The sequence below is a fragment of the Heterodontus francisci genome, chromosome 40 (genome assembly GCF_036365525.1).
Source record: "Heterodontus francisci isolate sHetFra1 chromosome 40, sHetFra1.hap1, whole genome shotgun sequence".
NCBI classification, from domain to species: Eukaryota; Metazoa; Chordata; class Chondrichthyes; order Heterodontiformes; family Heterodontidae; genus Heterodontus; species Heterodontus francisci.
The window spans coordinates 6,396,767-6,423,833 of NC_090410.1; the positions used below are offsets into that span (position 1 = coordinate 6,396,767).

Below are 27,067 nucleotides of genomic sequence, written 5' to 3' on the forward strand. Positions count from 1 at the left end.
TTCTACGGCAGAGAGAACTCAACCAGCTCGTCACACTCGCCAGGTCAGAGGCAATCAACAGGCAGTGTGTTCCATGTCAGAGCAGTTCCAGGCCTCAACTCACGCCTGTACGCTGCACTCTGTCCCCATTATATGACTAAGTATGGCAACAGGCACAGCCATTGCTTTGTTTAAACACTCTCCTGAACCAGCTAGAGGTTGCCAACTCTCTAGGATTGCACTGGAGTCTCCAGGAATTGAAGCTTAATCTCCTGGACACTGCTAAGAGTAACCAGCAGAAAGATGAGAGAGGCATATTTCACTTACTTTGAATACTTTTTTTTAAATAAATGGTAAGAATATAGGAAATGGAAAAAAACCCATCTGATTGAGTCAAGAATCATCCAATTGGAAAATAAAGAATCTAGTCACTTTCCAATTGGCCAGGGGAAGGCGGGGTGCTGTGAGGATGGGCCTATTGGTCAACCAATGGGAGGCAGCATGGGGAGATCATGTGATGAGACCTCCAGGAATACGTCCAGAGTTGGCAACCCGAGAACCAGCAGGGCAACAAATGGACCCTCGGCTTTAAGGTCTCATGTCAAGTATAACAGCACAGTGCATCCTCTGTGATAGAGAAAGAGAGAGAGTTCAGCCAACTATTAGGAACACATCGCAAGATCTGCTGTTGAGCTGGTATCTAAATTGAAATAAAACTCTAAGTGGTGTACACAAGATCTCTGTGCTCCTCCAAAATTGGCCTCTTGAGCACCCGCCATTTTAATTACTCCACCATTGGCAGCCGTGGCTTCAGATTGAGCAGCCCCCATGAAGCCCTCTCTGTAACCTCCTTCAGCTGCATAAAACCCGTGCCTGGGCACCAAAACTCTGGAATTCCCTCCCTAAACCTCTCCGCCTCCTTTAAGATGTTGCTTAAAAACCTACCTCTTTGACCGAGCTTTTGGCCGCCTGTCCTAATATCATCCTTACATGGCTCGGTGTCCAGTTTAGTTTGACTATGCTCCTGTGAAACGCCTTCGCATAATTTACTACGTTAAAGGCGCAATATAAATGCAACTTGCTGTCCATGATGGGATTTTATTCCAGGACTCCCTCAGACTCGAGCACAAACCTTCTCACGGTACTCCTTTTACCAACTGTGGATTAAACTTAATTCAAATTGGACATAAATCAGACACTTACGTGAGCCATATAAACAAACTCCAAGCAGATTGATTTGTAGAACTGGTGGTGAATACTGATTCAAAGCAAACAAATCTGCAGAGTTCATTGTTAATGTGCCCCAGATGTGCTCACGCCACCAACTGTGAGAAAGTGAACAGATCAGCAATTTGGGCGACGGAGGCAGATGCTCAGTCTTAAAATCTCCTGGACAACCTTTTCCTCTAGCCTCAATTTCTTACTCTGCTTCATGGGGGCTCCTCAATCGAATGGCTGCTTCACTCTCTCTTCCTATTCATCCATTACCCCACCCCGTGCTCACTGGCCTACGTTGGCTCCCGGTCCAGCAACGTCTCAAATTTAAAATTCTCTTCCTCGTTTTCAAATCCCTCCATGGCCTCACCCCTACCCTCCCTCTCTGTAACCTCCTTCAGCTGCATAACCCTCCAAGCTATCTGCACTCCTCCAATTCTGGCCTCGTGCATCACTGATTTCCATTCCTCACCACTGGCGGCTCTGCCTTCATCTGCCTAGACCCCAAGCTCTGGAATTCCCTCCCTAAACATTTCTGCCTCTCTCTCCTCCTTTAAGGCACTCCATAAAACCCGACTGTCCAAGCTTTTGGTCACCTGCCCTAATATCTCCATCTGTGGCTTGGTGCCAAAGTTCAGCTGATTACACTCCTGTGAAGTGCCTTGCAGTGTTTGACTAGGTTTGTGTAGCTTTGAGATTATCTGTGCGATTAGTGTAACTAAGAATGGAGTGTGTAGAACATGGGGGCAGTCTCAGGATAAGGGGCCGGCCAATACAGACTGAGATAAGCAGAAATTTCTTCACTCAAAGGGTTGTGGAATTCTCTACCCAGAGGGCTGTGGGTATGTTCAAGACTGACATGGATAGATTTTTGGGTGCTAAGGGAATTAAGGGATTTGGGGATAGTATGGGAAGGTGGAGTTGAGGTAGATCATTCATGACCTTATTGAATGGGGAGCAGACTCAAGGGGCCAGATAGCCTACTCCTGCTCCTATTTGTTAGGTTCTGCGTTTGAACAGATCAGCACTGTGCCAAGAGGTGCAAAAACAAACCATTCCTGAAGGGCTCCCTGACAGGTTAGAGTAGCTAGTGAGGCAGAGTCTGGCTTTACACACCAGCGTTTAAAGGACTGTCACCAGAGAGCAACAACCAGCGGTTATGTAGCTGCCAAGGAGCAAATTTAATCAGTGGAATAATTACTTTGAGAAGATGGGGCTACAGCCTTATTGCGCCATGCAGTATGTGCAAGGGACTATAGCACAGAAGTGGATAATTATCCTGCAATTTCTTGTCTCACAGCCAAGAGCGAGAATGGAAGAGAGGGAAGAGAGGGAAAGGAGGATGATAAATTAGTGCAAATTGGCTCTTATTTAGAACCATACAGCACAGAAGGGGGCCATTTGGCCCATTGTACCCATACTAGCTCTTTGAAAGAGCTATTCAATTATCCCATTCATCCTGTCTTTCCCCATAGCCCTGCAAATGTTTCCTTTTCAAGTATTTAATTCCATTTTGCAAGTTACTATTTAATCTGCTTCCACTGCCCTTTCAGGCAGCGCATTCCAGATCGCAACAGCTCACTGCGTAAAAAAACAATTCTCATCTCTCCCCTGACGTTTTTTGGGAGTTGCCTTAAATCTGTGTCTTCTGGCTACCACTGGAAACAGTCTCTCCTTATTTACTCTCATCAAAACCCCCCCAATTCTGAGCACCTCTATCACCGACCTTTGCTGTTCCTGCATACAGAGGGCAGCCTGTATTACTCTGAAGTTGGATATTGGGCCCTTAAAAGTCCTCCTTAGCTCAAGATTATGCTCTTTTCAAATGGCCATATTTAGCTCAGAATTCCCAGCCCGAGTTCAGTCCAGGTCGTTAACCTGACAGCACATATATGAAGCAGTGGATTCCCCAAGGCTGGGGCATTATACTTAGACAACAAGACCCATGCATTTGGCATTAAGCAATCTTCCGGTGGTGTCAAACTGCCTCAACAAAGGCATCAGGAATCAGAAACTGGACCAAAAAAACCCCCGCAGTTTTTGTCTTTCCGTGCTTTACTGATTGGTCAGTAGGTTGATCGGTGGATTGATCCTGGTGCATTGTATTAATTTGGGGGGGGTGTCACAGAGAGCAGGTAAATTCAGACATCGCGAAACAGCCCTGTTGTTATATTTTCATTTGTTTTGAATAATTTTATAATTCTTTTTCTGGCTGGCTAAACACTCTCCAGCCGACAGGCCTCAAACCTGATTCTACAGCCACTACCAAAACCCCTGTAGCCTAATGTGACTCCCTCGCCTGATTTTCCCCTCTCCCTGTTCCCTCCCTCTACCACCTGCAGCAATGGCACCAAGGTTCCTTCGACAGCACCTTCCAAACCTGCGACCTCTTCCACCTAGAAGGACAAGGACAACAGGTGCATGGGAACACCACCACCTGCAAGTTCCCCTCCAAGCCACGCACCATCCTGACTTGGAACTAAATCGCCGTTCCTTCACTGTCGCTGGGTCAAAATCCTGGAACTCCCTTCCTAACAGCACTGTGGGTGTAACCTACCCCACATGGACTGAAGCAGTTCAGGAAGGCAGCTCACCACCATCTTCTCAAGGGCAATTAGGGATGGGCAATAAGCGATGCCCACATCCCATGAACGAATAACAAAAAAGATGGTAGACATTTCAACTTTTTCCGATGAATGTGTGACGAGAAAAGTGTGAGAAGCAGACCTCGAGGCCATGTCTGTCCAAACGGTCTTTGACATCCTCCTCAAAAAAAAAAAGCCTTCCTTTTCGGTGAGCTTTAGTTAGCGGTTGCTGCTTTGGGATGTAGCCGCTCTGACGTGGTGTCGACTGGAGCACGCCAGGGCATGTGTGGCTGCCGAGCGTTGCTGGTGGCAGTGACGGGTGGGGTGGCATTGATGGAAAGAAAGAACAGCAGGAAGTAAGGGGAGCCCAATAAAGCTATCCTGGCTGCAGGGATTGTTTGGTGGGGGTCGGGGGCCGGGGGGGGGGGTGAAATGCATGGGAGGTATGGAATGAAGGATGGGAATGGCATAGGAAGAAGTGGTGTGATGGGGGATGGTAGGAGAGTGGAGATGAAGGAGGGAATGGGAAGGAGATTTAAAAGAACTGTTGCAATAAAGATTCAAATGTCACCGCAAATGTTTTGCGGGTCTCTGCCAGACACTCCTTATGAGACTGGATTATAGCTTGATATTTAACATTAATATTAATTATGTATTAACATTTTAACTGCATTATTTAAACTAGGCAAAAAAAAAGGCAGAAGTGATATGAGGAGAGTTTTATTCTGATCTGGAATGCGCTGACTGAAAGGGCAGTGACAGCAGATTTGATACTAACCTTCAAAAGGAAATTGGATAAATACTTGAAAAGGAAACATTTGCTGGGCTATAGGTGGACAAAAAAAAAAGAGCAGGGCAGTGGGACCTACTGGATAGTTCTTTCAAAGAGCCAGCACAGGCACAGTGGGCTGAATGGCCTCCTTCTGTGCTGTAAGATTTGTGCATGTCAGCTGTGGCTCAGTGCATATTGAGACAGAAGGTGGTGGGTTCAAGCCCCACTCCAGAGACTCGGGGACAAAATCCAGGCTCATGGTCCTCGCGCAGTACTGAGCGTGTGCTACATTGTCGGAGGTGCCATCTTTTGCAATGAACACCCTCTCAGGCGGCGTAAAAGATACTACGGCCACTATTTCAAAGAAGAGCAGGGAGAGTTCTCCCTGGGGCCAATATTTATTCCTCAACCAACACCACTAAGAACAGATTATCATCATCAGATTGCTGTTTGTGGGAGCTTGCTGTGCACAAATTGGCTGCCACTTTTCCTACATTACCACAGTGACTACACTTCAAAACTACTACATTGGCTGTAAAGCACTTCAGGGCTTCTGGATGTTGCGAAAGGCTCTATAGAACCACAAGTCTTATTTCCTTCTATTTTCAGGGCAGCAAGTGATTTACGTCCACTCACTGCCAACAGACTAAACTGTGGGAGATCCCTCAAACACTACAATCAGCTGCTGGCATGTGGGATCGCTCCCAGGGCCTTGTACTGCCAGTGACTTCATGAACTCAGCCACATTAATCATTTATAAAGCCGGTTGGATGAGGCAAGCTGCTGGCCCAGAGGACCAAGAGCACAGGAAGCAGCAAAGGTGTGACTGTGACAAGGGGTCAGGTTGGCCGAGGTTAAATCGGGATTAACCCTGTCACAGCCAATTCAAAAGTCAACTGCTCCGCACATTATATTTAAACAAAGGGACAGACTACTCTTTGTACATCCCACTCCAGAGACGTGAGCACAAAATCTAGGCTGACACTCCCAGCGCAGTACTGAAGGGGTGCTGCACTGTCATAGATGCCACCTTTCAGACGAGACGTTAAACCAAGGCTCCGTCTGCCATCTCAGGCGAATGTAAAAGATCCCCTGGTACAGGAGCAGGGGAGGTCTCCCCAGCGTCCTGGCCAATATTTATTCCTCAACTAACGTCATTAGAAACTGGGTCATTGTCCCATCCCTGTTTATGGGAGCTTTCTGTACGCAAATTAGCTGTCACGTTTCCTACATTACAACAGTGACCACATGTCAGAAAGAGTAGCTATTTGGCTAAAAGATGCTTTGGGACATTGAGGTGGTGAAAGGGGCTATAGAAATGCACATTCTTTATTTTTTTTTAAACCTGCTGACTGAGACCATCCAACTCAGCGGAAAAATCAGACCAGGCACAACCCAGCCCTCAGAAGGATGCTTGTAGGAGACACTATAGAAAGCAGTAAACAAGAGATGCACCAGTGATTTATCAATGTCAACCAAAGCCCTGAGAATGCGGCACGTCTTTGCAAAGTCAACGAGGCGTGCGTCTGTCAGCAGGCACACATCCAGACACAGGCACATCATGAGGGAGGCGGCATTCACGCCTGTTTAGGGTAAGTTTTCTCTTCAGAGTCAAGGGCAGTGCACAAGGTTCCTGCACGGCCAACCCCTCCGCCTCAGCTGTTATGAAGTGGTGACACATTAGCCTGTGATCATCCATCACTGTCACACTCTCGGCCTGGGCCGAAACTGGGGCCAGAGGTCAGCCAAGCAGCTGCCGCCTCTCTGAAAAGAGAAATAAAGTCAAATTCACTTCTTTTTTGTTTTAATTGGAAGGATGACGCAGAAAACTTTTATGGGGGGGGAGATGGGGCTAGGGGAGAGCAAAATCGACTGAGCATCTGTATTCTGAATGGGAAATAGCTGTGGTCTGGGAGTGGATCCCAGGAGAACACCAATGCCTTTTCCACAACCCCTCATTCAGCTGCTCCTTCATGGGGCTGCAGTGAAGTTGAACTTCCTTCTATTTGGCAGAGAGGAAAATAAAAGGGAAGGATCTCTCAGTCCAGGACGAAAGCTGCGTCACATTCTGTTATCCCAGAATTTCGCACCCGGCAAAGATTTGCCTCAGAAAATAACGAAGAACTGCTTATTCCAACAAGGCTTTAGCAAAATGGAAACTGCCAAATGCCAGAATGTGTAGCTTGTAGAGAAAAAGGGAACAGTCACACCATTGTTGAGTAGAGAGAGCGCAAGAGAAAGAAAAAAGATATCAGACATGGTTACAAATCATTGAAACACAAGATTGAAAATGTCTTTAAAAGCAATACGACACATCCCAATTCTAACAAAATCCCATAAAACCTATTAACAACCCGATTAACAACTCCATAGTGGAAAAAAATCTGCTAGATTCAATAATACTCCAATTGAACGAGCCACATTCCGATTTCCAAAGCACCCAGGCCATCTCTAACGGGCGAAACACAGCGTCAGCTCAGAGCCCTGCCCAAGACGCAGTGCAACTATCTGATTAATGCCCAACACCAGTACTGTGATTGGACAGTTCCTGAAGCAGCAGTGTACATTGATTTTCAGCATGTCAAGTAATCTGGATTATTCCCACTGGTCAAACAGTCTAGACAGCAAACGCTTTGTCAGGCCCGAGTTGGGAATGCTAAACAAGCATCAAACTCAGATATACCATTGCACAGGCACAGGAGGAAGGATCTGAGTGTTAGGGGAGAGAAGGGCAAAGGACAGACAAAAAGGTAATGACTAGATGAGGCTTCTAAAGACAGAAAGGGCAGTGGCAAAATAGTGGGGCAGTGGGGGATGTGGAGCCAGTGAGGTTCAACACAACATGGTACAGGACAGTGTGAGGCTCGGAGGACTTATTTCTTTAGTGAGTAAATAACCTTTTCTCTTGACTGGTGGATAAATAAATCATGGGCATGACATAGACAGAGCGAGACAGATTTGCATTTATATAGCAGCTTTCACAACCTTAGGACATTTAAAACTCTTTACAGCCAATGAAGTACTTCTGAAGTGTTGTAATGTAGGAAACGTGGCAGCCAATATATATACTGGGTCACATAGTCAGGAAGGTTTCTAATCTTAGATCCATCGTCTATGTTGAGTTAGTTAAACCTGAGGAAGGGGAATGAGAGGAGGTAGTGACAGAGACACAACTACTGGTCTCAGTGGTTGAGTAAAAGGGGCAGGGAAGAGAATCAACAGAAACCACATTGGAAAATGGAGTGGTGAGGACAGCATCAGGGAAGATGCCTTAATGACTGTCGGGTGCAAAACAGAATCTCTTGGTCAGAGAATCAGAGGGCTTCTGTACCTCAGGACTGTGGGAGGGTGGGGGAGGGGGAAGAGAAAGAAAGTTAGGGATTGGGGAATAAATCAGAAGGAAAATTGAAGGAGATGGACTCAGTTCCAATACATGGACCTTGCATCCAACATGGGATCCGTTTGATCAGGGCATAATGCAAATATCCAAATTCCTAGAAAACAAATAGCATAGTGGGTCAGAGTCAACGTGGAGATAAGGCTCCCATCCCTTATGAAGGACAGGTACATTGGAATAGGTTCCCTGTTAGCACAGAAATGTCCACTGGGCTTTGAGGGCTGATTGTGGGGAGTTTACATGTTGGGAAACCCCACTGTAGAAATCAAAGGAGGTGGAAATTCAGGGGAGATGTGCAACAGGCACCCACTGTCTCCCAAAGTCAAAATTACTCCCATTATCTCTGATCCTCAATTCAAATTTATAAGCAGAAAGGTTTGCAACAATATGCTGATGGAGTGAGATGAAGAGGAGTGGGAGGAGGCTCGAGTGGAGCAAAATCACCAACATAGACCTGTTGGGCCGAATGGCCTATTTCTGTCCTGTGTGTTCTATGTGGATCTATCTGCTCTCAAAATATAACATGAGGCTGTATTTCTCCACACACAATTTTCCCCAAACACATAGGAACCCAGTACTCGTGGGAACAGAGCACAATGAGGCTCCAGTCACCCACTCAGAGCTGAGAGCGTGGGCTCAGATTACAGCTGTGGTCTCAGCACTGACTGAAGGAATGGGTTGGCAAATACTGGTACCAGTATCGACAGATCAGGGTAGGATTGGAACTCTCCCAGGTCTGTTTGGTGCCAACACAATGGTTGGAGACCTACAATTAGCAGTTCACTGTTGCTGGAACCTCTGACAAGGTGACAGGAGAATGCGGTAGATTACATGGTCAAGTCTTTAGTGCCCATAAAGTAGTGAAATATTCCATGTTGCTTCATAGGAGCGTTATCAAAAGATGGACAAAGGCTGGGTCAGAGACACAGAGCGAGAGAGACACACACACACACACACACACACACAGAGCTAGAGAGGCAGAGGGAGAGAGAGAGAGGGAGAGAGAGAGAGAGAGACAGAGAGAGAGAGACAGAGAGAGAGAGACAGAGAGACAGACAGACAGAGAGAGAGAGACAGAGAGAGAGAGACAGAGAGACAGAGAGAGAGAGAGAGAGACAGAGAGAGAGAGACAGAGAGAGAGACAGAGAGAGGGACAGAGAGAGGGACAGAGAGAGGGACAGAGAGAGGGACAGAGAGAGGGACAGAGACAGAGAGACAGACAGAGAGAGAGAGACAGAGAGAGAGAGACAGACAGAGAGAGAGAGACAGAGACAGAGAGAGAGACAGAGAGAGAGAGAGACAGACAGACAGAGAGATTTAAGGAGGGAATTCCAAACCTTAGGGCCTAGACAGCTGATGGCACAGTTGCCAGTGGTGGAACAATGGAGGATGTGCAAGAGGCCAGAGTTGGAGGAGCGCAGAGATCTTGGAGGGTGTAGGCCTGGAAGAGGTTACAGAAACAGAAAGGATGAGTGTTTGGAAACGAGGATAAGAATTTTAAATTGAGATGCAACTGGACGGGAACCAATGAAGGTCAGTGAGCATGGGGGCAACAGGTGAATGGGACTTGGTGCGAGTTCAGATACCTTTTGACTCAGGTAAGAATGTGACAGAGCCAAGCTGAAACACATCATTAAAATAAAATATATATAAACCTACATTATAGTCAGGCCATTTAGGAGTGACGTCAGGAAGCACGCCTTCACACAAAGGGTAGTGGAAACCTGGGACTCTCCTCACCACCACCCACTCCCTCCCTCAAAAAAAGCTGCTGAGGCTGTGTGGGGAGTCGGGGGGGGGGGGGGGGGGTGGGGGGGGGTGGAGTTGGTGAAGAGATGTCCAATGGAAAATTTCAAAATTGAGATTGGTAGATATTTAAGTGATAGGGAACCAAGGTGGGTAAATGGAGTTGAGATACAGATCAGCCATGTAGTAACTGACTGACAGAACAGGCATGAGGGGCTGAATGGCCTCTTCTTGCAACTAAGTGGGGTGGGGGAGCAATATAAACTTCCACAGTAGCAGGATTGGAGATAGCACCATGTAGAGGTCAAGCTGGGAAACCAGCAAGTCGAGAGCAAAGTACAATGTTTGGTTGGGATGGAATCACTATTCCACTCACACAATCACATCCGATCCGACATCAGCCAAGTCAGCTTAATTCCAGCCCGATGGGATCAGAGTGGCTGAATATCCACTCTTTGATTACAACATTAAGATGATCTGACTCGAACCTCACTTCCTATTTCCTGTGTGAACCCCAATTGTTCCTCCTCTGTGCCCCCACCACCCTGCCCTGTCTCACCTCCCCTCCCCTCCATCCTGTCCTGTCTCACCTCCCCTCCCCCTCTCACTCAGCTGGGAGAAACCGCACTTCAGACAAGATCACAATCATTGCAGCAAAGAAGGAGGCCATTTGGCCCATCGTGACTGCACTGGCTGAGAAGCCAATTTAAAGACGGGCGTCGTTCTCTACGTTAATATATGCAGGAGTCAAACTAGTCCACACTTCAAAGGTCATTCAGAACTTGAGTGAGTTTACAGCACAGAAAGAGGCCATTCAGCCTTGCTGCTCTGTGCCGCTCTTTATGCTCCACGAGTCTCCTCCCACCCCCTTCATCTCACCCTATCTGGGGCATCCTCTTTTCTCCATGATGTGTTTATCCAGCTTCCCCTTAAATGTATCTATACTGTTCATCTCAACCACTCCCTGTGGTAGCGAGTTCCACATTCTCACCACCTCTCTGGGTAAAGAAGTTTCTCCTGAATTCCCTATTGGATTCATTAGTGACTATCTTATTATTTATAGCCAGTTATTTTGGTCTTCCCCAAGCAAATCATCTTCTCTATGTCTACCCTATTGAAGCTCTTCATAATTTTAAACACCTTTTATCAGGTCACTCCTCTGCCTTCTCTGTGAGACAAATGAACGCCAGCCTGATCATCTTTCCTGATTCAGTATAACCTCTATTCAAACGTTGTGGTTGCTGATTGTGCATTTACAAAGCACCTTTAACTGAATAAACCATCCTGAGCTGCTTCACAGGAGTGTTTTAAAGTAAAATACGACACCAGGCCACATATGGAGATATTGGAGATGACTGAAAGTTCGGTCAAAGGTAGGTTTTAAAGGAGTGTCTTAGCAGGAGTTGAATTTGTACTCACACCGAATAGGGAAGCGATCAGTGACAGGATTCCACCGGAGGTAGATTTTTTAAAAAAGTTTGTGAAACCTTCATCATTTTGGACGAGCAATGGGACTGAGTTACCTTTGCCCCCCTCAGGATCAGGGCTTGAATGAAGCTCAGAGTAGACTGATCATCTTAGTAAAACAGACCTAGAGTCCTTGAGCGGCACAAACACACAATGTAAAATCTGCCCATAAGTCAAGAACACAAGAAATATGTGATCCTCGTGCCACTGGAATACTTTTGCCTTATTTGCTTGATCAAACCCCTCATCACCTTAAACCCCTCTATTAACTCCCCCCTTAAAATTTTCTCTGCTCTAAGAGAGAACAATCACGGCTTCTTTCTCTCTACATCCCCGGTCCCATTCTAATAAATCTCCCCTACACCCTTTCTAAAAGCCTTGACATCCTTCCTAAAGCGTGGAGCCCAGAACTGGACACAATACTCTGGCTGAGACCTAACCAGTGATTTATAAAAGGTCAGCATAACATAAGCAATAGAATCATGACAACTGGATTAGTTACAAAAATCAATAGCATTTCGGTAAATCAGACATCAATCAAATCCTCAACTCCATTCATTGGGAGTAAATGGCCTACAGAAAGGCTTGGGAGCCAAGCAGTCAATGGATTGGCTCCAGGAAGGCAGGAGGGCTAGATTTCAAAGCCACTTCTGGTACCCACCTAGAGCTTTTCAAATCCAGATGGCTGAGGGGGCCCAAAAGCACGAGCACCAATTCTACTTGGGTTATTCAACATAGACGACTTAACGAGTACATCATGGCTTTATACCAAGCTTGTCCACTTGGGAAACTCGATCGTTTACAGAACTATTCCCGTTCCTATATTTGCATGTTCCCGAGACTGCTAATTTAATGGCAACCAGTATTGCATCAAAAAAAAATCTGGGATTTTGACATCGATAAATCACAATAATATTTGGAATCGCCATCTTTGGAAATTGTAGAGCTTGAATTTCGTTAAGTTTTCCTCAGAGCACATCCTATTCACGCATGAAGCAGTCTTGTTGCTCTTCTCTTCCAATTTCTGTTGCCGCATGGTGACCAGAATTGACCAACAGCCTACAAAAACCTCAGTGTAACCCCAGAGATTTGTCACTGCCTCTACTGATATATCTCAGCATTTAATCTGCTTTTAAATCGCTTCATTACACTGTCTCGACTTTCAAAAGGCTAGGGGTAATTTTAACTTTGGTGTCAGCCCCGGCTTTTAGTGGGTAACATTTTCACTTCTGGGTCATGGGTTCAATTCCAGAACTTAACAAAAATCTAGGCTAACATTCCCAGTGCTGCATTGTCAGAGGAGCTGTCTTTCAAATGAAGCATTAAGCCCAGATGCTGTCTGCCCTCTCAGGTGGAGGGGAAAAAAAATCCCATGGCACTATTCACAGTAGAAGGGTGTTCTCCCCAGTGTCCTGGAGCCAATATTTCTGTCACTCTCTATCACAAAAAAAAAAATCCCACAGATGATCTGGTCATTCTCATAGTGCTGTTTGTGGGATCTTGCTGTGCACAAATTGACTGCCGCACTTCCTACATTACAAAACCAACTGCACTTCAAAAGTGCTTTGGGACTTCCAGAGGTTGTGCAAGGCGCTACAGAAATGCAAGTCTTTCTTGTTAATTTTAACTTTTGTCAATAGTGCAAGCTATTTGATCAAACGCCTGATATACACCTTTCCCGATTTTCAGTTCGGAAGGAGAATTGGGCGGGAAGTATAATGGGCGACAGATCAGACGTTGTCCCCTTTATATCATTGGTAATAAAATTTAAAATATGACTCCCTCTGCTTCAGCAGAGTGACCCTTTAGAAAATGTCAGAGGGCAGGAATTGGAAACAACATCAGTTGGGATGTGGAGCAACATTTTTTTTTAAACAAGGCTGCGTTCACAAAAGATTCCCAAGAACCTGAGTGAGCTTTTTTCCAGAATTGTTTCCTTTAAACCACAGTTAAGGTTAAAGTTTAATTGCCAGGCAATGTGTAGATCTTCCGCCAGCACTGAACGTCTGGTTAACGAGGGGTTACACAGCCTATGGGACAATGCCCACTCAGTCCAATTTCTCTCTTCTACCCATCTCTCCAGACTCTACACAGCAATTATCCCTCAGGCACACTGACCCAGGAAGTGGCCTAAGCTGGCACAGATGCAGCTGGGACCACTGCAGCTGGGGGAGGGGCCAAGCTTTGCAATCACTTGGCTGTGAAACTTGTATTCAGTGGGCCTGCGTGTCTGCATCTTCAGAAACCAAGACCTGTAATGTCTGGCTGCTCCCTTGGATATTTAAGGCTTCCCACACCCCCTCATTTCCCTCGAGTGCTGAAGGCACAGACTTTCGCTGGGCTATGGTTTTAATGGACGCCAGCCGCTCTCCAGGAACTTGGCCCTCGTATCTACCCTTCTGTTGCTCTGTAGATATCAAAGCATTTCACTTATCCCACTACACGGTCTGGACATTATAAAAAGGAGCATCTCACCGTCCAATCCTCGACAGAGACAGTTTAAATTGAGGCGACCATCAGAGCCTTACCCGATTCTATAGGAGACACACACACACAATCAAGATGCCTTTCCACCTTCTTGATCCTGGAGTTTACAGTTGCCACCTCTGCTTGGGTGTATTCCTGGAGGTTTCATCACATGACCTCTCACCTTGCACTACCCCCTCTCACTCACACCACCTCTAGGTGCCCCCGTCTTCCCATGGCCAACTGGAAATTGAACAGACTCTTCATTATTCAATTGGATTAATCTTGACCGTCAGTCAAAAGCCTTTTATTTCCATCTCCAACATTTTCATAACTAAAAAATGAATGTATTTAAATGGAAAAAAAAACACCATTTTATTGTAATGCCTCCAAGACATTTCTCCAAGGTTTTTGCTCACAGCAGCGTTCTGGAGATTAATCTTCAATTCCTGGAGACTCCAGACCAATCCTGGCAATCCCAGTTCAAAGACCAATTATACCTCTTTCATCCTCTGCTTCATCGGAGGTGAATCTAAGAGAAAAGTCAATCCTGGAATTTCCCCAGTCTGTATCTCTCCTGTTGTTACCCTCTATCAAATTCCAGGTTGGGCAGGGGTGAAACAATTGGGCTCATTTGCAAATAATTCAGAAAATGACTGTCCGATTTCACCAGGGCCTCAATATAGACTAGATTTACAATCTCACTGCCCAACCCTCCCAGTGCAGTACTGAGGGGATGCTGCACTGTCAGAGGCGCCATCTTTCAGGTGAGACATTAAACCGAGACCCCCTCAGGTGGGCGTAAAAGACCTTATGGCCACAATTTCTAAGAGCAGGGGAGATCTCCCCAGTCTGCTGGCCAATATTTATCCCTCAACCAACATCACAAAAACAATGATCTGGTCATTGCTGTTTGTGGGAGCTTGCTGCGCACAAATTGTTGCAATGTAGGAAATGTGGCAGTCAGTCAGTGGCCACATTTCAAGAAGTACCTCATTGGCTGTTAAGGCGCTTTAGGAAGTCCCAAGATCATGCAAGACGCTATATAAATGCAAGTCTTTTTTATTGGGCTACCCTGGCTCAAAAATCTTTCAATATTTTTCACAAACAAGTCACTGATCAAACAGGCCTCAGCCGGTTACATGGTACAGCATTGCATTGACCTCTACACAGAAGGTTCCAGTTGAAAGAGCATAGGCTTCAATGACCCACTCGTACCCTCGACCCCATTTCCTCACAGAATTAAAGACAAGGCACATTCTTGGCGCAAAAGGTTTGCATGCAGAGTCTGGGTTCGATAGATGCATTTCTATTAGCTTTCCAAATCCAGTCTCCTTTGAAAATCACCCCAGGCAATATCAGTGGAATGTTATTAAAAAAGGACGGTAGGAGGAAACAGTCTGGTAGAATGCAGCCCGCTAGACGGGGCTAGTTTAGTAAACAGGGCTGTGCGTGAGGATGTGATGGGAGACATGTCCTAGTGTCAACACTTACATCTGCTTCACCAACCCTCCTACCCCTTCAAAAAAATCACTTCAGCTCTGATTAAAAATGGCTTTGTATAAAAGTTTGTGCTGCAGCAGATAGAGTCTGGCAGAAAGCAAACTTTCCAAGGGTCGCCACGGCAACGTCTGCAGCTGACACCTTTGGATGGATGCAGGCTCTTCCAGTCAGTTCGGCCTACCCCACAATTCCCGGAGGTGAGGCCTCCACCCTTTCAGCTTCAGATTCGAGCTCTGTGGCTGAAATTGGAAACTGAATCAATTCAATGTACCTTGACTGTCAGCCCAACGCAACAGGAAAAAGATTTTTTTCAAAGAATAAAAAGGGACATTTCTGCCTTGGTTGTATAAGCCATTTTCCTTCGTTTCACCATTGGCGGCTGGGCCTTCAGTTGCCTGGACCCCAAGCTCTGGAATTCCCTCCCTAAACCCCTCCGCCTTTCTCTCCTCCTTGAAGGCACTCCTTAGACATAACCTCTGAACAAGCTTTTGGTCATTGCCCTAATATTTCCTGATGTGGCACAGTGCCAAATTTTGTTTAATAACACTCCTATGGAGCATCTAGGGATGTTTTATTACATTAAAGCCACTATATAAATGCAAGTTATTGTTGCTGTTACCTCTAGCATTTACCATTTTTGTATATACACAACGACTCAAATGGTTCAACAGTGCAAGGCCCACCACCACACTCAGGACTGTAGGGATGAGCAATAAATACCAGCCTTGCCAGTGATGCCCACAGCCCGAGAATTAAAAAAGGTTCCTTTTAATTGATTTAAGCCATTTATCACCCTCTCAGTGCAATACACTGCCTTCTACAGTGTAGAAAGACTCACATTTATATAGTGCCTCAGGACATCCTGAAACACTTTACAACTCAGTGAAGTACTTATTGAAATAAAAACAGAAAGTGCTGGAAATACTCAGCAGGTCTGGCAGCATCTGTGGAGAGAGAAGCAGAGTTAACGTTTCAGGTCAGTGACCCTTCATCAGAAATGGCAAATATTAGAAATGTGAAAGGATTTAAGCAAGTAAAGCGGGGGTGGGGCAAGAGATAACAAAAGAGAAGGTATTGAGAGGACAAGATCACAGAATAGCTGACAGAAGGTCATGGAGCAAAGGCAAACAATATGTTCATGGTGTGTTGAAAGACAAAGCATTAGTGCAGATAGGGTGTTAAATGGACTGAAAAGTGAACAGCCACAAGCATAAACATGAAAAAAGTGCTTTCAGAAGGTTAGTCACTATTCTAATATAGATAGTGCGACAGCAAGCTCCCACAAACAGCAATGTGATATTCATCAAATAATCTGTTTTTGAGATGTTGGCTTACAGAAAAATGTCGACCAGGACATGAGGGATAACTCCCCTGCTCTTCTTTGAAGCAGTGACCATGGGATCGTTCATATACTTCCGAGGGAGCAGATATGTCCTCGGTTTAAATTCTCATCCAAAAGGAGGAAAGTCCTGAAATTCAATTCTGGTGCTGTGCTGGTCTCCAGACAGATATTGCTGCATTCCTATAGCACCTTTGTGATTTCAGAAAGTCCGAAAGCACTCTTGTTGTCATTGCTGGAACGGAGGACATACAGGGATATCTTCTTTAAAAAAGGCCACAGAAGGTGATGCAGGTTATAAATCAGGTTATAAATTATGTCCAGCTCCTAACTTGGGACCTTCCTCCTGGAAAGTGGGCCTGTTTGGACAGGATTGGAGGCTTTCCAGTGATACTCTCACAGTGGAATAGTCTGGATGGAGCCTACTGCTTCGTTGGCAGTCGGCTTCCATCTATTAATGGACACAGGAAATTGCCAAGTGGCAGGACTTGCCCAGGAAGACTGGCCACTTGGCAACCGAGATACCTTCACCCATGGAATTGGCAGGTCTCACTGGGAAAGAAACAAGAAATCTCCAAAGTGGAGAATAGTTTTAGCAATAATTAAACAGCTAACCTGGGCAATCGCATTCGGGGTTAGAAATGAAGACTAAAATGAGGAAGCAATGCTGTGAGTCACTGTGCAATGTAAAGCCATGTTTTCATTCTGTGAATTCCATCATCCCATTGTGTACTGACAAACTGGGAGAACGACAGCAGCAGTATTCTGACTGACTGCGAGGGGATAATCTCAGTAATGTCACTCCAACACTCAGCCTTGCCCAACCCAGCCTGTGCAGAGAATGACATCCTCTCCTCTCCTCTTCCCAGCCTGGCTGCATTCAACAAAATGCATGCGAGAGAGAGCGAGAGCGGGTGAGAATGCATGCGAGACACAGACATTTATTATAGTACCTTTCACGACCTTAGAATGTCCTAAAGTGCTTGGCAGCAATGAAGTACGTTGGAAATGTAGTTACTGTTGTAACGTAGGAAATGCAACAACACAAGCAAAATCCCTCAAACAGCAATGAGGTTTGCATTTTAGTGATGTTGATTAAGGGACAAACGTTGGCCCAGATGTCCCCCTGCTCAGCTTTGAAATAGTGGCCGTGGGATCTTTTACGTCCACCCGGGAGAGCCGATGGGGGCTGCAGTTTAACGTCTCATCCGAAAGACAACACCCTCTGACACAGCAGCACTCCCTGGGCTGCTATGTCAGAGCAGCTTAAAAAAAAAACCCTCACTCAGTTGACATCCTCAAGGCCTGCCCTGCCATCTGCTTCAGGCGCTTTGAAAAATCAATGGAGCGCAGCCTTTGCCAGAACAAACTTCCCCGTGACTCTCTAAACTCTCTCGATATGCAAGAAAAGGCAGGTATAAAGGAGCCAGGCCCGACAATTACTTTAACCTTCCCTTAAGAACATAAAGTGGTTCCCAAACACCTCCACTGGTCAAAACATGGAATCAAATAAAAGCAGATTGCCTTCTTAAAAGCGCAACACAACATTTTCACACAAAAAAAACTTCAGGACATATTTACAGCACTCCCTCATACATTTGCAGGGCGAGGGCTGGAAAGAGGTTTGGAATTATTCTCCCCGCACCCCCCCAGGATGATTCCCTTTTAAGAAAACTGCAGAATGGAAAATCTTATCACGTGGGCCCCACCACTTACATCCTCCCTCCCTCCCTCACAAGAAACATCCTTTTAAAGCAGTTTTATCAATGGACAGTCAGACACTGCTTGAGATTAAATCAGAGCTACTTTAACCACCAGCTTGTACGTTGGGTGGAATTTGATTTAATCCATGATTTATCAGCCTTTCTCAGAATAAATGACTCATCTGGGTGCGCAGTCAGCCTCTCTCTGGTCTGAAAAGCTATACTGTTAACGCTTGCCCTTTAGACAGCCAGCTCTTCATTCAGCAGAAAAATTAATGTTATCTTCAACAACCAGCTGAACATTTGGGAAAGAGCAGGGCAAGTGGAGGAAAGACAGAGACAGAGAGCGCACGCAGGCAGGGGCGCAAGAGAGAAAAAAAGACACACATACACACCCACAGGATACTCATACCAACAAAAAAAAAATCAATCTCAGTTTTGAAATTTCCAGTCGACCCCCAGCTTTGACAGCTTTTCAGGGGGAAAGAGAATTCCAGAGTCCTACTCCACTTTGCGTGAAGGAGTGCTTTCCGACATCACCCATGGCTCCAATTTCAGAGCTATGCTCCCTTGTTCAGGACGTCCCCACCAGAGGAGATAGTTCCTCTTCATCTACCCTTGATCAAATCCTCTCACATTCTAAAAGGAAAAATGGAAGCAGCAACAAAAAAAAAATCTAGGTGTGAGAGTGTGCGAGGCATTGAGGCCATGAAAGCCGTGGCTCAGTGGGTAGAATTCACGCCTCTGAGTCAGAAGATTGAGGGTTCAAGTCCCACTCCAGAGGCTCGAGCACAAAAATCTAGGCTGACGTGCGCAGCGCATTACTGAGGGTGTACGACATCGTCAGAGGTGCCGTCTTTCAGATGAGATGTTAAACCAAGGCCCCGCTTAATCCTGTGGGTGGACATGAAAGATCCCACAGCCACCATTTTGAAGTGGAGCCCTCCCTGGTGCCCTGGCTAATATTTAGCCCTCAACCAACACCACGCGAAATAGACTACCTGGTCAGTATCGCCTTGCTGTTTTTGGGAGCTTGCTGTGCGCAAATTGACTTCATTACAACAGTGACCACCTTCAAAAAGTCATTCATTGGTTTTAAAGTGCTTTGGGACTTCCTGAGGTATTGAAAGGCGCGATTGAAACACAAGTTCTTTCTTTTACAAATGGATACAACCCAGAATTAAATAAGCTGCACAACCAATCTGTGTATAGCTGATCCATCATAGTCAAAACATCCTAGGCACTATAATGATGGCAACACCTGATATCCCATGCAAGGACAATGAGCAATACAATGAAAGAACATGAAAAAAAATGTTTCATTACTCAATGAAACCAAGGAGACTTGCATTTCTATAGTGCCTTTCACAGCCTCACAATATTCCAAAGCAATAGTCTTGTAGTAATCTCATCTATATTCTATCTGCACTCCTCTAATTCTAGCCTCTGAGCATCCCCGATTTCAATCGCTCCATCACCGGCGGTCGTGCCTTCAGCCGCCTGAGCTCTAAACTCTGGAATTCCCTCTCTAAAAGTCTCCGTCTCTCTTCTCCTTTAAGATGCTCCTTAAAACCTCCCTCTGACTAAGCTTTCGGTCACCTGCCCTAATATCTCCTCATGTGACTCAGCGTCAAATTTTGCCTCACAATGCTCCAGCAAAGCACCTAAGAGCGTTAAATTATGTTAAAGATGCTATATGAATATGTTGTTCTTTACAGACTGTTTGTAGTCACTGTTGTAGTGCAGAAAAAGCACTGGGATCTCTGACTCTGCACAGTGCACAGAGATGCTCAGGCAGTCGAGGCGTCAACCCCTGCCTGCTCTTCACACCTCACTCTCACAGCACCAATTATTCTCAGCAGGCCCTCTAATCGGATCCCAGCAGCTCGTTGCTTTATTTAGGCATCTAGTTGACTGTAAGTAACTGTACAGCCTCCTCCCCGCACCCTGAGCTATTTATATTCAGAGCACGGGGAGCCAATGAGATTCAGATTCCTCTCTCTACACAACCATCTAGTGAAGGCAGGCCAGATGAAATTAGGCAAGCTACCATGATTTGATTAAGTAATAATGAAGGAACTGAAGTACTTACTGTTAAACAAACGTTAGTCTTGTAGCAATCTCATCTACATTCTCCCAGGGTAATTTCACTGGGTGATACCCGTATAATTGAGTGTTCTATCTACTGTTTAGGTCAAATTAACACCTCTCATCCCTTGGGATGGTGGTGTGGGGGAGGGGAGGGAACACTGTATACCAGGCTGAATATTGATATATTTGGTTGATACCAGGATCTGATTGATAAGAGGTTTATAGGGGTTAAATTATGAGGACAGGTCGCATAAACCTGGGTCTAGGAGATTGAGGGGAAAATCGGAGAGGTTTAAAATGTTAAAAGGATTCAATAGGGTAGATACAGGGAATCTATTTGCCCTGGGAATATAGAACAAGGGAATATAATTTAAAAATTAGAGCTAAACAGTTTCGGAGGGAAATCAGGAAGTCAGTGTCCCCCAACAAAAAAAAGGGAAAATCTGAAATCTTCTTTCCCAAAATGGATGCTGGGAGAGAATTGGAGCTTTCACGACAGAGATTGATAGATTTTTTGTCAAGGGATTTGGAGCAAGAGTACAAATCAGCAATGATCTTGGAACAGGAAGAGGCCATTCAGCCCCTCGAGCTTGTTCTGCCACTCAATTAGATCATGGATCATTAACGCCATCTACTTGCCTTGTTTCTGTAATCCTTAATACCCTTTCCCAGCAAAGTTCTATAGATCAAATTCTAACCGAATGGTGAAGCAGGGGGGAGGCCAAAGTGCAGGTGCCCCGTTTCTGCTAAAAACACCAAAACAGATGTGCCAGATTCACTAAATCTGGAGCTGCCAAAGCTGGTTTTAAAAAAAACACTTCAGCCTGGAAGCCAGTCCAGCAGTTTGGCAAACAGTAGCAACTAGCGCAGGTCTTGTGTTTGTTTTGGTTTTTCAAGTCACACAGGCTTGGCAGAGCCCAGCTCAATCCTTGGGGCTGCACAGAGCCATTGAATCTGGGATCCTTACAAATAGTCACCAAGAGAAGGGCAACAACAAAGAGTGAAATGTGACTAAGGTTTTGCGACTATACAGTGAATCCCTGCAGGAACTTGCACATTATCGCCAGGTGTGATCAGGACCAGGGCCAGCTACGATGCGTTCTGCAGCCGAATAGCCGCATAAGAAAAATTTATTTTTATGCATTCGTGGGACGCGAGTGTTGCTGACAAGGCCAGCATTTATTGATCATCCCTAGTTAGCCCTTGAAAAGGTAGTGATGGGCATTCTTTTTGTACCGCTGCAGTCCGTGTTGTGAAGGTTCTCCCATAGTACTGTTAAGTAGGGAGTACCAGAAATTTAACCCAGCGACAATGAAGGAAAGGCGCTAATATGTCCCAATTTAGGACGGATGGAGAGAAGGTAAGAAATAGGAGGAGGAGCCCAAACACCTTGTTTCCTTTAGTACCTAAAAATCTATCAATATACTTAAATATACTCAACGACTGAGCATCTACAGCTCTCTGGGGTAGAGAATTCCAAAGATTCACAACCTTCTGAGTGAAGAAATTTCTCCTTATCTCAGTCCTAAAATGGCCACCCCCTTATTCCAAGATGGTCACCCCATGATCTAGACTCTCCAACCACGGGAGACATCCTCCCAGCATCTACCGTGTCGAGCCCCTCAGAATTTTACAGTTTCGATGAGATTACCTCTTCAGAATTACAGAATGGTTACCGCACAGAAGGAGGCCATTCAGTCCATCATGTCTGCACTGGCTCTCTGAGTTGGCAATTCACTTAGTTCCATTCCCCAGCCTTCTCCCCATAATCCTGTAAATTCTTCCTTTTCAGGTAACTATCTAATTCCTTTTTGAAGGCCTCGATTGAACCTGCCTCCACCAGACGCTCTGAAGTTCCAGATCATAACCACTCGCTGTGTGAAAAAAGTGTTTTTCCTCATGTCGCCATTGCTTCTTTTGCCAAATTATCTTAAATCTGTGCCCTCTCGTTCTTGATCGTTCCACAATGGGAACAGTTTCTCCCCATCTGCTCTGTCCAGACTCCTCTTATTCTTCTAAACTCTAGGGAATACCGACCTAGTCTATTCAATGTCTCCCCATAGGACAATCCTCTCATCCCAGGAACCTCTGCTGCACTCCCTCTAAAGGCAAGTATATCCTTCCTTAGGTAAGGAGACCAAATCTATCTTGGATCCTGAAGGCAATGACATTTCCATGCACCTAATGCCATTGTCCTTCTAGGTGGTGGAGGTGACGGGTTTGAGGTGCTGTTGAAGAAATGCAGCGAGGTATCAGACAGGAGCAAATACCATCCAGAAACCGCACACCAATGACTCCAGAGGAGTCGTAGCGAGAAATAGCACCGCAGCCTCACAGCTGCAGCGACCCGGGTGCAGTTCTGGGTACTGCCTGTGCGGAGTTTGCAAGTTCTCCCTGTGACCGCGTGGGTTTCCACCGGGTGCTCCGGTTTCCTCCCACAGCCAAAGACTTGCAGGTTGATAGGTAAATTGGCCATTGTAAATTGCCCCTAGTGTAGGTAGGTGGGAGGAGAATTGTGGGGGTGGGGTAGGGAATATGGGGGTTAGTATAAATGGGTGGTTGTTGGTCGGCACAGACTCGGTGGGCCGAAGGGCCTGTTTCAATGCTGTATCTCTCTATGACTCTATTACACCCTCTCCTTGTTTTGCTCAGCTAGAGAGTTTGAACATTTACTAAATCTGCCTTAAAAATAATCTGGAGAAAGCAAGAAATCCAGACAAAACCTGTTGTTTCACATCTGGTGCAAATACCGAGAGGGTTTACTGGCACGAGAGCAATTCAACATGTTTACAATAGAGTTACCAACCCTCCAGGATTGCCCTGGAGTCTCCAGGAATTGAAGATTAATATTCCGGACGCTGCTTTTTACACAGAGAGTGGTGGGTGTGTGGAATGCGCTGCCAGCGGTGGTAGTAGAAGCAGATACATTAGGGACATTTAGGCGATTCTTGGATAGGTACATGGACGATAGTAGAATGAAGGGTAGGTAGTTAGTTTGATCTTAGAGTAGGTTAAAGGTTCGGCACAACATCGTGGGCCGAAGGGCCTGTATTGTGCTGTACTGTTCTATGTTCTATGTTGTTCTATGTTCTATGCTCCAAGCAGCACCCAGGAGAAATATCATAGGGCCATTAAAAAAGGTAGCATTATTTTCTTTGAACACTTTCATTTACTAATTATAAAGATATCAGAGATAGGGTGTAAGGGTGTTCGATGAGGAGAGGAAGTGGAGGCAGGGGTTCATATGAAGAAACCTCCAGGAATGTCCAGAGTTTGAAATCCAAGGTGTGAAAGCACTAACCCCTCATCTTTCCCGACACAGCCCCTTGAAACCTGCCTGCTCTCTTACAGCTACATGTACCGCTCACAAAACCAAAACACTATCAGGCTCGGAGACCAATCAAAACATACCTCAACAGATTGGAGTTTGCATCTGCAATGTCCAGTAACGGCCCAAGCAAAAAAAAAGGTATTTGTTGAGTCTGCAGATTGCAGAAATATGAGGTGTCAGAAGCTGCCTCTCAATAGATTTCAATAGGGAGTGTAAGCAAGTTTGTGTAGGTGTGAATGTTGATATGTGATCCCGTCTTTAGGCCGAGCATATATTTGCATTACATGCAAATTACACACTCGGTCTGAGGCCATACGTGCAAATGCTCACTCAGTGCCAGCATAGGAATTGTTCACAAAACAAATGTGCCATACCGTGTCTAGTATTTGCTGCATAATACAGGAGCCATGATTACAAGGGTTACAAGGCAGGAGTCACAAAGATTCAGGTGATGTCACAACCTCCCCTGCAAAGCTCGAGCAGCCTCAGTTAAGCCCAGAGATGGGCCACAGCCTCTAAAGCAGTGCTAACTTGTATAAATGACCTCCGTTGGGAGATGCTGGAGACACTCCAATGTCATTGATTGGAGCCTACTGTTTTTTTTATATAATATCGAAGGCTGGCATTAGAGCCAGACAGCAGGTAACTAAAACACACCATTTGAATGAGAGGTGTTGTCAGTGTACATTCCATAGAAAACTGCAGGGAAATAGTGAGAATAGCTGTCAGCTGCATACATTGCAATGAGCACAGACCCCCTCAGCTGTGGTTCAATGGGTAGCACTCGCGCTTCACAGTTGAAAGGCCATGGTTCCCATTCCATGAGACACGAGCACAAAATCCCGGTTGACACTCCCACTGCAGTACTAAGGGAGTGCAACACTGTTGGAGGTGTTGTGCCGTCTTTCAGATGAGATGCTAAACTGAGTCCCTGCCATTTCAAAGAAGAGCAGAGGAGTTCTTCCCAGTGTCCTGGAGTCAATATTTATCCCTTAACCAACGTCACTGAAACAGCTGATCTGGTCATCATCACATGGCAGTCTGCGGGAGCTTGCTTTGCACAAATTGGCTGCAGCATATCCTACATTACAAGAGTGGCTATACTTCAAAAAAGGTAGTTCATGGGCTGTAAAGCACTTTGGGACATCCTGAGGTTGTGAAAGGCGCTAAATAAATGCAGGTCTTACTTTCCATTAGCACAGCAGGTCACAGCTCCGCATGAGCCTTCCTGCACACTTCTTCATCCAACCCTCTCAGCACAGTGGCGCAGTGGTTAGCACCGCAGCCTCACAGCTCCAGTGACCTGGGTTCAATCCTGGGTACTGCCTGTGTGGAGTTTGCAAGTTCTCCCTGTGTCTGCGTGGGTTTCCTCCAGGTGCTCCGGTTTCCTCCCACATGCCAAAGACTTGCAGGTTGATAGGTAAATTGGCCATTAGCAATTGCCCCTAGTATAGGTAGGTGGTAGGGAAATATAGGGACAGGTGGGGATGTGGTAGGAATATGGAATTAGTGTAGGATTAGTATAAATGGGTGGTTGATGGTCGGCACAGACTCGGTGGGCCGAAGGGCCTGTTTCAGTGCTGTATCTCTAAACTAAACTAAACATCCTTCTGTTACATTCTCCCTCATGTAGTTATGCATCCTCTCCTTAAAGGCATTATTTCAAATGCTGAAATTGATCATAAGACTGCATAGCAGAGGGAGGAAGGAAGCAAGGAATTTCCAGATCGTAACCCAAAATCTATACCTCCTCCTGCCTGTGTGGGACCTGTAGAGGTGAAGATCAGGATCAAGTCTGTGATGCATCCCATGGTGGAATTGCCTGCTGACATCAACCTCCACACATGAAAGAACAACCGGTTGAGCAAGGCATCACCGGGCAGCTGGTATCCCACAGAATGAACAGTTTGAAGGGGATAAAGTGGGGAATGAAAATGAATTCTAAAACAACCCATCGAATAACAGCTGTCAACATAGGGATGTGACAAGAGCAACATGTTCCCTATTCCACCAGCCTCCAAATGTTTTCATTGTCTGAAGACCAAACACATTCCTGGATCCTGCTATATATTCTGATCCAAGCACAGAATTCCAGTCTGTCAGACCATTTCCTGTATGGGAGACTGTAACACTCTATATCTTCCCTTTCGTTCCTAAATTAGGCCACGAATGTGGCGGAATGTCCCCTCCCCTCAGTTTACAGAGGTCACATAAACAATGGCTTATTCCACAAATTCCATTTATTGGAAGGGACACTCTCTCTGCTCCAGGGACTTCAGCACGTAGCCCAGGCTGATGCTGCAGTCCAGTATCAAGGGAAGGGGGTGGGGGGGAGCCTGCATTCCAGTACTGAGAGAGAGGGCCCCACGGTGGTGGAGATCCTGCTCTGAGTGTGTTCAGGCGGATGCAATGGATCCCGTGGCACTATTTTGAAGAAGAGCAGGTGAGTTCTCCACAATGTGCTGGCCAATATTTATCTATCACTCAACATCACAAAAAAAAAATTATTCTGGTCATTTATTACATTACTGCTTGTGGGATCTTGCTGCCTCATTTCTTACAACAGTGACTGCACTTCAAAAAATTTACTTCAGTGGCTGTAAGGCACTTTGGGATGCCCTGAAATGTGCTATATAAATGCAATCTTTTCTTTGACTTTGAAGAACTTTGGAACAGAGAGAAACAGGAGAGAGAAGACAGGGCCGCAGTTTAATGTCTCATCCGAAAGACGGCATGTCTGACAGTGCAGCACTCCCTCAGCACTGCACCGGGAGCGTCAGCCTGGATTTTGTGCTCGAGTCTCTGGAGTGGGAATTGAACCCATGACCTACTGACTCAACAGTGGGAGTGTTATCCACTGAGCCCCAGCCCCCTTGTTTACTTGTTTCAGACTAAGCCTCACACATCATCCAGCAGCCAAAACCCTTACAAGCCAAAAGGCTTCGTCTTCCTTGGTTCTCAATTAAAGAGGGTTAGGTCCTGGTTGGAGGCTACTTTCAAAGATGTAACGCTAACAAACAGAAGGGGGTCAAGAGTAACCAAAAATATTCTTCATGTAACAAGGCTACTTGTATGGAACACCCAGAGGCCTGTTAAAGCCAAGAGACATACGGGGAAATCCACCTACACATTCTTTACTTTCAATCTTTATAATTTGAAAGTATTTCAGGAAGTTCTTGTGGGGCTTTTCTTGTTTGATTGGATCCAGGGCTCTTAATTCCCAGCCAGACAAAAAACATCCTTTGATTTCCATCGCTCCACCATTGGTGTCCATGCCTTCAGCTATCTGGATCCTAAGCTCTGGAATTCCCTCCCTAAACCTCTCTGCCTTCAAGACGCGCCTTAAAACCTACCACTTTGACCAAGCTTTTGGTCACCTATTCCTAATATCTCACGTGGCTCAGTGTCAAACTTTGTCCGATAATGCTCTTGTGAAGCACCTTAGAATGTTTTACTATGTTAAAGGCGATACA

At 45.7% G+C, this 27,067-nt stretch overlaps 1 protein-coding gene across 4 annotated transcripts in view; it reads right to left on the minus strand.

The window, feature by feature from the left end:
- The window catches only part of numbl (NUMB like endocytic adaptor protein), a 198,504-nt gene that overhangs the window by 42,920 nt on the left and 128,517 nt on the right, over positions 1-27,067 (minus strand). The gene's annotated exons all lie outside the window — the stretch shown is intronic.